Source organism: Pteropus alecto, unplaced genomic scaffold, assembly GCF_000325575.1.
Source record: "Pteropus alecto unplaced genomic scaffold, ASM32557v1 scaffold98, whole genome shotgun sequence".
Classification (NCBI taxonomy): Eukaryota; Metazoa; Chordata; class Mammalia; order Chiroptera; family Pteropodidae; genus Pteropus; species Pteropus alecto.
The window spans coordinates 18,887,703-18,897,638 of NW_006443570.1; the positions used below are offsets into that span (position 1 = coordinate 18,887,703).

The following is a 9,936-nucleotide window of genomic DNA, read 5'->3' on the forward strand; positions in this document are numbered from 1 at the left end:
TTCCCTTCCAGAGATTGTCATGAACCCAAACTTATTAAGCAGCACAATATGAGCATGATCTAGAGGTCATTCAGACAATTGCTCTGCTGGATGAGGATGACAGCCTGTGAGAGTGAAGCTGGAGCCCAGTGTCAGAAGTCTAGTTATATAGGTAACTGTCCTGTGATGTCAGTGGTGCAGCATGTTTGCCACTTATTATGTAGCTAAGCAGAACATGTGCTTAGTCTTTGGGGTGCTGAAGAAGATGAATGGGCTTCAAAGTGAACGTGGCAGTTAAAAAAATACCTTCATATTTTGGACCCGCATATTTAGTTGTTTTGGAACGCAGTTTCTTTACTGAGTTTCAAATAAGACTGCTAAGGTCACCACGGTATTCAGTGGTGAAATCTTGTTTGTTATTGTCATTCCCATTCCTTTTTGTTTAGAATCAGAATAAAGTTGTATTTCAAATATCTAAGAAAAATACTGCTTCTTCCTGTCTTCTAGTCTGCCACAAGTATGTCATTCGTAGAACTGGCAGGAGATCGTTTCTGTTCAGATTGGATTTCCTCGTTTAGTACCCCATTAGTGTATGTGCAAACATAGGAAAATGACACACACTCAGCAGCCAAGCTATCTTTTCACAATTTCAACGGACTTTAAATCCTGTAAGTTGATCTTAGGTTGGCAAATTTTAAATTTATGATCCTTGAAATGCCCTGCCTGCTTGTGATTGAGGCAAAGTTGGATTCAACTGGTTTGCACAGCCCTCAGGACAGCAAGACCAAAAATGGCTAGACTACACCAGAGCATGCTTAGTGGCTGATGTATGCAGGGGACTTGGCTGTCGGCCAGCCTGCACAGGGATAAGAAAATAAAAGTATGAGAAGGAAAACATTGTCTCACAAACCAAACACCATAGAGACAGTGAATCCAACCTAAAGTTTAATCGGAGTGAAGGTTTGTGGGTGATAAACATTTTGTCCAAGTAATTCTGACCAGGTTCTGGCCTAAGAATGCATTTCAACTATATGTATATATCTTAAACATAATATCGTAGAGTTATAAATGGATTTGCTATTATATGTCCATTTCAAAACCATAGGTAAAGCATCAGTTAGAGTACACTGGTTTTTGTTTTTTTACGTTCTCTCCCCTCAGAAGTAAGAACTGTTGGTAGTGAACAATAAAGTGCACCTTGGAGAAACGGTCATTGTAACCTTGGCTTATGTTTATGGTAAGATGTTTGGGAGGAATGAAGATTAGTACACAATCTCAACCTGCCCTTTGCTCTGTAAAACTTGCCTTTAGCCGAAAGCAAAGCATTTGGTCTGGATCAAGTGTAAAGTGACTTGTTTCATTACAGGTGTCCAGGAACTTTTTTCACCTGTAATGCTGTAATTAGAAGTAGCTTTGTGTGTTTGTGGTTTGGTATTTATATAGATTTAACAGTTGAATCAGGAAAAAAAAAAAAGAATGAGGCTAGGATTGAGGAAAGAAAAGTGATTTAATTCAATTTAGATTAACCCCAGCATTAATTTCCCTAATAGAGACTACAACCATGATTATCCTTGTGGTTTCTCTTTTAGAATAATGTCCAGGAACTTTTTTCACCTGTAATGCTGTAATTAGAAGTTGCTCTTCTAATGTGAAAATAAACCCTAGACTTTGTTGAGGATAAACTATAATACAGTGATGCTGGTGACAGAGTTTTTTATTTATTTTGTTTTAAATAATTCTGAAACACTAATTGCTCTTTTTAAAAATTGTTCTCCAAAAATAGTGTGAACTGTAGAAATCATCTTATGTAAGTCAGGAAACTAGAGCTGAAATGACTCGTAATGAAGATAGATGAAGTAGCAATTCCAGTAAGTTGTTTTGTATATATTATTAATAATGAGACATTCTTACAGGAAAAAAAAAGAATGATGTATATTAAAAGATACTTGAGAAAGGGAAATGAGGCTAATATAAAATGAGAACCATAAAGACATACATTTGCACTAAATGAGCCAAATATTTGGCTCTGACCTAACAAAATGGGAAGTCTACCTGGTAAGTCATATGATTTCCAGTGTCTGTCTCACAGCAATTATGAGGAAAAATCACAGTTAAAGCTTACTATAAGACCAGCAAGAATGATTCCTGAAAACTTCTTAAATAGATGGAAGCTCTGTTAGATCACATGGCCGTTTTTTGTATTCCTCAACCATCTCCCCACCTCCAAGACCCCTAGGAGGATTTGGCAGGAATTATATAGTTTTCAAGTTCTCTCTTGAATGATATCAGTTGAACTTAGAAGAGAATAAGCAAACATTCCTATGGGCCAACTGTATCACAAGGGTCTGCAGCCCCAAGTCAAAGGTTGCCCCCACCGTCCCCTATTTTGTGATACAAGCCTATGTCACTCATTCTAATTTCACATTCCCAAATCTTGTAGGTTTTTGAGTTTATGACCTAGATAGCCTCTTTGATGGTTATAGACAAGCTGCCTCAGCCCCAAGTGGTCTTGCCCCTTTCTTGAATTCCATCAGTCTTATTTAATTTCCACACTGCTTCCTTGGCCTTTCAAGTATGCCCTGTTGCTAGTTATTCCTTCCTAGGGATTGGTGCCTCATTTAGAAGTCAAATGATGCCTGGGTAGGGGGTGGTTCTCTCAGTCTTCTCTCATGGGGCTCTGACCCTGGCTGGCATTTGGATCATAGTGACTGTTTTTTAGAGTCATGCAGAGGTGAGAGACAAGCCCCTTGTCAGCAGGCATGGAAGCAGCCCTGGGTTGGTGAGTTTGGATTAGAGGCAAGTGCCAGCCCATCTAACTTGTGCCACAAGAAAACAGCTACCTCAGACTGTCTAGGTCATGCTGCTCAACACCTGGCAAAAACCTAGCCTTCTAGGCTTGGCCCACCTGGCTTCAGACCAAGAAGATATTCATATAGCAGGCTGGCCCAGTTTCTCACCCCAGGGCTTGCTGCCCAGAGAACTTTGCAGAAGTGCTGGCTGAGGCTGCAGTCCCAAGAAAAACTTGGATGATTGCTGGCTTGGCTGCTTAACAGCTTGAAACTTGGGGAGCTTTTATATAAAAAATGCTATAATAATGCCTCTGCTACGCGAATAGTGTTAGCTTTTCTTTCATATCTGCACAGTGTCAGTACATGGTAGGCATTCGACGTTTGTTTCTACTAGCATTTGTTGAGAACTGGCCGTGTGCTCATTGCTATTCCTGGTGCTTCCCAGCAACTCTGAAGTATTATTATCCCTGTTTTATGACTCTGGAGGTTCAGAGACCAACTCACTCCTCAAGGTCATCCAGCTAAGAAATGACATCTGGGATTTAAATTCTAGTTACTCTGTTTCCAGAGCCCTGTTTCTCTCCATAATGGCCATGGATGGGCACGATAGGAAAGGCACTCAGTCAACATCAGACTCCTAAATTAGTCCCTGCCTGCGGGGTCGTGCATGATGTCAGGCTGAACCTTTCCTAACACACCCCACCATTCACTGAATTATGCAAAAAACAAAGAAGGAATTACTCCAAATATAATTGAGTAATCAAAACCCACGCAGACAAGATAATGACAATTGAGCTCTGTCCTTTGCCCACTGCCTGGGGAAATTACATTGGACCTTGGTTAGCTTTTTCCTCCACATTTCTCTCCTTAGGAACTTATCTCAAGCAAATAATTTTTATTTCCCATCAGAACAACCTAACTCAGACAGGCCGAAGCAGGAAGCAGCAAAACAGTCAATGGAGGTAAGAAAATCAGGTGACCTCACAGCCACTGGCTTTAAAGATTAACATTAGCTCAGGTTACAAGCTGCCAAATCCAGGGGAAACCTGAATTTGTTGTACTTTCTACCAGCTGTGTGGACAAAGTTACTTGTCTTGGAGCGGACCCAGCAGAAATACCAGCCACTGGAGTGGCACTGGCACAGAGTCCTGGAGGCCAGACTGGACTGGGTGGAAGACTTATTCAGGTCAACTAATGCGTCGAAGGACCAGGAACAGTTCATCGACAGGAAGGGTCCAAGTCAGGAATAAAGAGAGCAGAGCACTCTTACCGTATTGATAGATTAAAAGTTACACTTTTATCCCTATACATTTGAACATCTCTAACTTGGGATGTATTTCAGAATTGACGGTGTCTTTAAGTTTTTTTCTTAAGTGGTTTATACTATAATGGTACAGATTATAATCAGTGCCATCTAGAATTTGATGAACTACAAAGTCAGTGGAATTTATATATAATTAAAAGGTCAGTGGGATGTTATAGATAATGACAGGAGTAGAAGACCGGGAACAGGTAGCAAATGAAGTGTGAGGTAAGTGGAGGCAAGTGAAGAGATATAATATTCGTGAGCCCTTCCTGAAAAATGGCTTGCGGATGAAATTCAGGCAGTGAAAATCTATTAAAACTGAAAAATAGCTAATATTTATAAATATTTACTGTGATCCAGGCATTGTTCTACGTGCTTAACCTGTATCACTTAATCCTCACAAGAACCCTGTGAAGCAGATACTGTTAAATGAGGAAACTGAGGCACAAAGGGGTTAACTAACTTGCCAAAAAGCCACCTGATGGTAAATAGTAGAATCAGGACTCAAACCCAGGCCTTCTGACTCCAGGTCCTGGAATAAAGACAGGAAAACACTCAATGTGCAATTGAGCACAAAGTTCAATTTTGTTCCTGGCAGGCAGAGCAAAATAGGATTTAAAAGTAAATACGTTCTCAATAAACATAAATCTCCACATGTATTTTTAAAGTAATGTCTTCACGACTTTAATGTTTTTAAAGATAAATGTTGATGGTTTTGTAAGGTCAAGCTATACAAAAAAGTACAAAGATGACAAAAAACTACACACAATTCCTTCTCCCAGAAACAACACAGGAGATCCCACTTTGCAAATGAGAAAAAGAGAGACGGGGAGAGAGAGAGTGGCAAGGAGGGAGAGAGAGAAAAAGAAGTGGAGTGTCCATCTGTAGCTTTTCTGTGGAAATTGGGTAATTTTTGCCTGTTTTCTAGGCACTGAATAAATACTGAGAGGCCACTGGCACATCCTCAGAGTCTGGTTATACATACTTATGGGGTCAAGAAATGCTTGTTTTAAAATCTTTGCTCTAACTACTTAGTAGCTTTGTGACCTTGGGCAAGTATATTAACCTCTCTGAACCTCCTCTTCCTCACCTGTGAAATAGACATCATCATAGTACCTGAGGCCCAGAGTTATGAGGATTAAATGAGATCAAACCCCAAAAGCACTTAGCATAGGGCCTAGTTTAAGGCAGGAAGTTATTATTATGCCTAAAAGATCACATCTCCACAGTAACAGGGGCCTTGGGTATTTATGATAATCCCTTTCCCCATACAAATTTGAGGCAAGTCAGAATATTTTTTAGTGTGTTAAGCAGTTATTTTAAGGTTGTTGTTTTTTTTTTTTTCATCCCTGAAATAAATGCCAAAAGCCTTAAAAACAGCCACACCTCACTCTGGGCCTCCTGTGAGCAGTAAAATGATCAGGGAGAGATGGAAGGGAGGTGGAGGAGTGGATGGAAACTGAGCTTGGCTTCCTGCCCCCAGGACACAAGCCCTGGAGGCCTGGGAGGAGCCTCCTTCCTCTGGAGGGGAAGGCAAGGAGCCTGCAGGGCCCAGGAAGGCTTCAGCTCCAAACCGAGGATTTCCCTGAAACAAGTACTTGAGCCACCTTCTGGAGGTGGGCTGTTTGCAGAGACTGTCCAGAAGACGCTGCTTAGCTAACCCCAGGATAATGAACCAATCAGGGTACAAAACCACTCCCTCAGCCCTGATTCTCACCTCTGCCCATGCAGTGCCTGTCTTACCTTGGTTTCCTTGCACAGGGTGCCTCCCTCTATCCCAGCACTCATCATTCTCACACGCATACCTTCCTTCTTTCTTTCCTTACTTCATTAGTGCCTTCATTCACTTAGCAGCACTTGAGGGCTCGCCATATGTCACACAATTCTAGCTGCTGGAGATACCAAAACATAGTTCATGCTCTCAAGGAATTCCAGCCTAGGGGGCAGATGAAAACAGGCCTGCAAACCACCGAACAGCTAAGGAAATGACAAGCTCATGATGGCTATAATGGGCCACACATGGATTCACTGGTCTAGCCTTATTTCCTGGGCTTATCACAGTGAGAAACAGAGCTGGCTAACAGCAGAGTCTGCAACCAAACCACCAGGGTGGGCACCCAGTTCTCTACTTACCAGCTGTGGGAAACTTGGGCAGAGACTGAGCTTCTCTGTGCCTGTTTCCTTGGCTGTAAAATGAGGATAATAATAGTTACATCTTCGTAGAGTCATTATGAGAATTAAAGGACTTAATAGTTATAAGGCTGGAATAGAGCCTGGCATATCACATAATAGAAATGTTTCTTTACCACACTGCAAGTTCATGGTATAACACTTGGTTAGCACCTGGGTTCTATATCCAGCCCACCCCAAGCTTGCAGTGAGTATGCCCCATGGCCCTCACCAGAGAATGGAGGGGTGACAAAGGACTTCAGAGATGAGCTAAGGCCGGTGCTGATCATAAGTTACTTGTGTAAGCTATGAACGCATACCTGCCAGATCCCTTCCCTGGAGATTCTGAGTCTGAACCACAACCCACACCACACTGAAAAACATTGATCTGGTTCAAAACCCTTAATTTTATTGAAGTCAATCAACTCGATCAAGACAAAGTGAACTTAGTAGCAGAAGCTGGACTGGAAACTAAGGAGCTCTTTCCTTCCATTCCTATTGTTGAAACCATTGCCCAGCAGCCCCCATAGCAAATGGGACCCTTAAAAGAAGGGGCCCATAGGGGAGAGCACAAGAAACCAGGGAGGATGCTGGGAAACTCCATGTGGGGCGGTGCCACTCTCCTTTCTACCTGGCCTCGCTACCTAATATCCTCACTACCTGGCTCTTACCAGTTCAGAGCACACTGTATGGCCAGTCCCCTTCTGTAGTTCTAGTCTCATTCCTTAGATAGCGATGGTGCCTGCCCTTGGGTGCCTCAAGGGGAGAAGGGGCCACTGCATTGGCCTTTCAATGGCTGAAGGATAAAAGGGAGAGATCAAGGGCCAAGGAAGGCATTGCTAGTATTTGTATGCATGGCTGTGTAGCCCAGACCCGGAGGGCAGACAGGGCCAGTAGCTTGTTGTCTCTTGATCCAATACTTAGGATTCAGAAAGTGAACAGCAACGGTCAGGCATGTGAAGGAAGGAAGGCTCTGGATGCAATGCTAAGTTTGGAGGGTGAGTATTTTGTCAGAATTGGATGAGAAGGGGACAGTATAGAGGTGCGAAGCAGCTTCTAGGCATTTTAGGGAACTGAACAGTAAAGGCCCAGCAGTGCGGTTACAGGGTTAGTTTTGCTTGTCAGCTATGTGACAGCTGAGAAAGAATGTTCCAGAGAGGGCAAGGCAGAGGCAGGGAGAACGAGGTGGAGACTATGACCTCATTAATATTTTTTTTGACTTTGCTCTTTGAAGCAGTGCTGGGTTGGGTGTGACAGAGCACCAGGGTAGCATTCCTTGTGCACAAAGTACTGGGGAAAACAGGGTTAGAATTTATGTCCTCTATCTATTTCTTTTCTCACCCCCAGTGCCTGGCTCAGAGCTGAGTGAAGACAGGCTCCATGAAAGCCTCCTGCTTTACTGACCCATGCCACTCACCTAAAGCCTCCCGGAGTGGACCCCAGACCCTACATTTAGACAATAAGCAGACACACTCCAAGTAGAGCTAGGTAGGCCCAGCTCTGGGGTCGTGGGGATGGCCTGACTTGCATTTGGAAACAAACTGTAAGGAGGGAAAAGAGGATTTGATACCAAAGTTCGCAGGCAGAGCCGCAAGGCTGCAAGAAGGAGACTGCAAGTTCATGGTTGAATGGGTGGTTTTCTATGGTGGGACAGTTGTTGATTCCAATAGCCAGAGTTTGGTGGATGTCCAACAAGGGGGTGTGCAGCAGGGGTGCTAGAAGGCAGAAGCTTTAGACTGGGCTGCTTCCTGGCTGGAGGGTGAAGGGCAGGCAAGGGAGCAGGGGAGCAGGTGGCCCGGAGAGATCATTGGAGGCTGACATCTGGAATCGCTCTGGGTGGTGGCTTGACACAGCCTGTCCTGCCCCTGTCAGCCCCTTGCAATTTCAAGCTTTAAAAGAGACTAGCAGAAGCAAGCATTTCCTTCGTTCTCACAATTCCACTTTTAGGAAGTTATTCGCAAGTTGCTCCCAGAGTGCACCGAGGAAGTGCACCTGTAAAGGTCAAACCGGGCATCTCCCTCACTGTCCACCTGAGAGGGCCGGGTCGACCTCACGGTGAGAAGCTAGGAGCCTTTATAAGAAGGCGATAAGACTATAGGAAGGGAACAGAGCAAGTTCTAGAATGTTATGGTCAAGTATATTTCATTCATTCATTCATCCGTTTGTTCATTCATTTATTTATAGTTAGAAAAGGATTCGTACCAAGCTGTTAACAGTGAGATGTGAGCTGGGGGAGAATTATGCTTTTGTTTAGATTCTATTTTATACACTTTTATATTGTTTGAACATTCCATAGCAAACTTTTTTTTTTAATTTTTAAAGAATGCTAAAGGAAAATTAGCACCTTCAAATCTATGAACAGGTCATCATCCAACAAAGGCACAGGGTACTCGCTTTCCCATTTATTCTGGCTACATCCTCTGAAATGTGCAGGGTGAGGAGGCCTGGGAATTAATCCCATCTGCCACTCTGCTGTTTCATGCTGAGTCATTTGGACTCAGCGTGTCCACTTGTAATGAAGGTAGAGCACCTCTGACGCTTGGGAGCCACTGGGAAGCAGGGCTAGGGGTAGAGGGAGTGGATAAGATGACACCGTTATCAACTCCGTGGCTACACTGCCATGTGGTTCAGTGTCAGACCCAACTTCAAGGGGTGGGGGCAGGGGAAGAGGAACGAAAGAGAGGAGATAAAGAGCTAGCTTCTTCTGAACTCAGACCCTCCTCCGTCTGACACTCTTGCTGACCTCTGTCCTGGCACAAGGTCTTCATGCATGCCACTGGCCCAGCGCTTCTTTTCTCTGATGCTTCCCCGTTCTTCGCCAGAAAGGTCCTCCCTTCCTGGGTCTCTTCAGCCATCTCTAGCTACCCACCTGTTCAGCCTCCAGTAGTACAGACCTGTACAGGCTGCCTCTAGCTATGTTGAGATCCAGCAGCTCACACCTTTGGACTAAGTGACAAAAGTATGCTTTTTATTAGCAAAAAAATGAGGATTTTGGAGAGAGAAAGAAAGCAGTCCTTAGACATCCAGGGCAGTCAGAAGCAGAAGACTGGCCAAGCTTAGGGAGGCATGCGAGGCAGGTGGCCTTTGCAGGCTGGGATACAAACACCACCCCTAGGCCCAAATGAGCAGGAAATGGGGGAAGGGGGTCAGAATAAGGGCCACCTGGTGGAGCCAGTCAGGGGTGGGGCAGCATTAGACACCAAAGAATCCATTGCCAGGATGAGGTGTTCCAATTTCGGCAGCTGAACTTGAGATGTGGCAGGGAGACCAATGATTTGGGGACCTGCCCAGTCAAACCCAGTCTCCAGGGTCCTGAGATTACACATTCTGAACTCATGTGGCTCTGGCTTTAGAAGTTCACTAGAAATTGCTCGTCAAAGTGCCTCCTGACCTGCCTGGCACTTGGTAGAAACTCTTCGGATGTTTGTCACATGAATGGGCCAGGGAGTAAGTGGAGATAACCTACTTACTTACCTTTTGCCATTGGCCGCTGGGGCTAAACAGCAAACTAGGCCACTGGCCTGGCCCAGTTGCCCTAGGCTGCTGGCCAAACACAGGGAGCAACAGATGCTCTGGAGCAGAAATCAGGGTGACTCAGAGGTGCCTGCCCTATGTCCCTGCTCCCCCGCCTCTTTGCCTGCACATTGGATCTCAGCAGTTGCTGACATTTGCTTCCGCTGTGACTCATCTCCG

At 44.3% G+C, this 9,936-nt stretch overlaps 1 pseudogene; it reads left to right on the top strand.

Moving 5' to 3' along the window:
- LOC102877950 overlaps positions 1-1,187 on the top strand; it is a 2,554-nt pseudogene extending 1,367 nt beyond the window's left edge.
- The last annotated feature ends 8,749 nt before the right edge of the window (positions 1,188-9,936 follow it).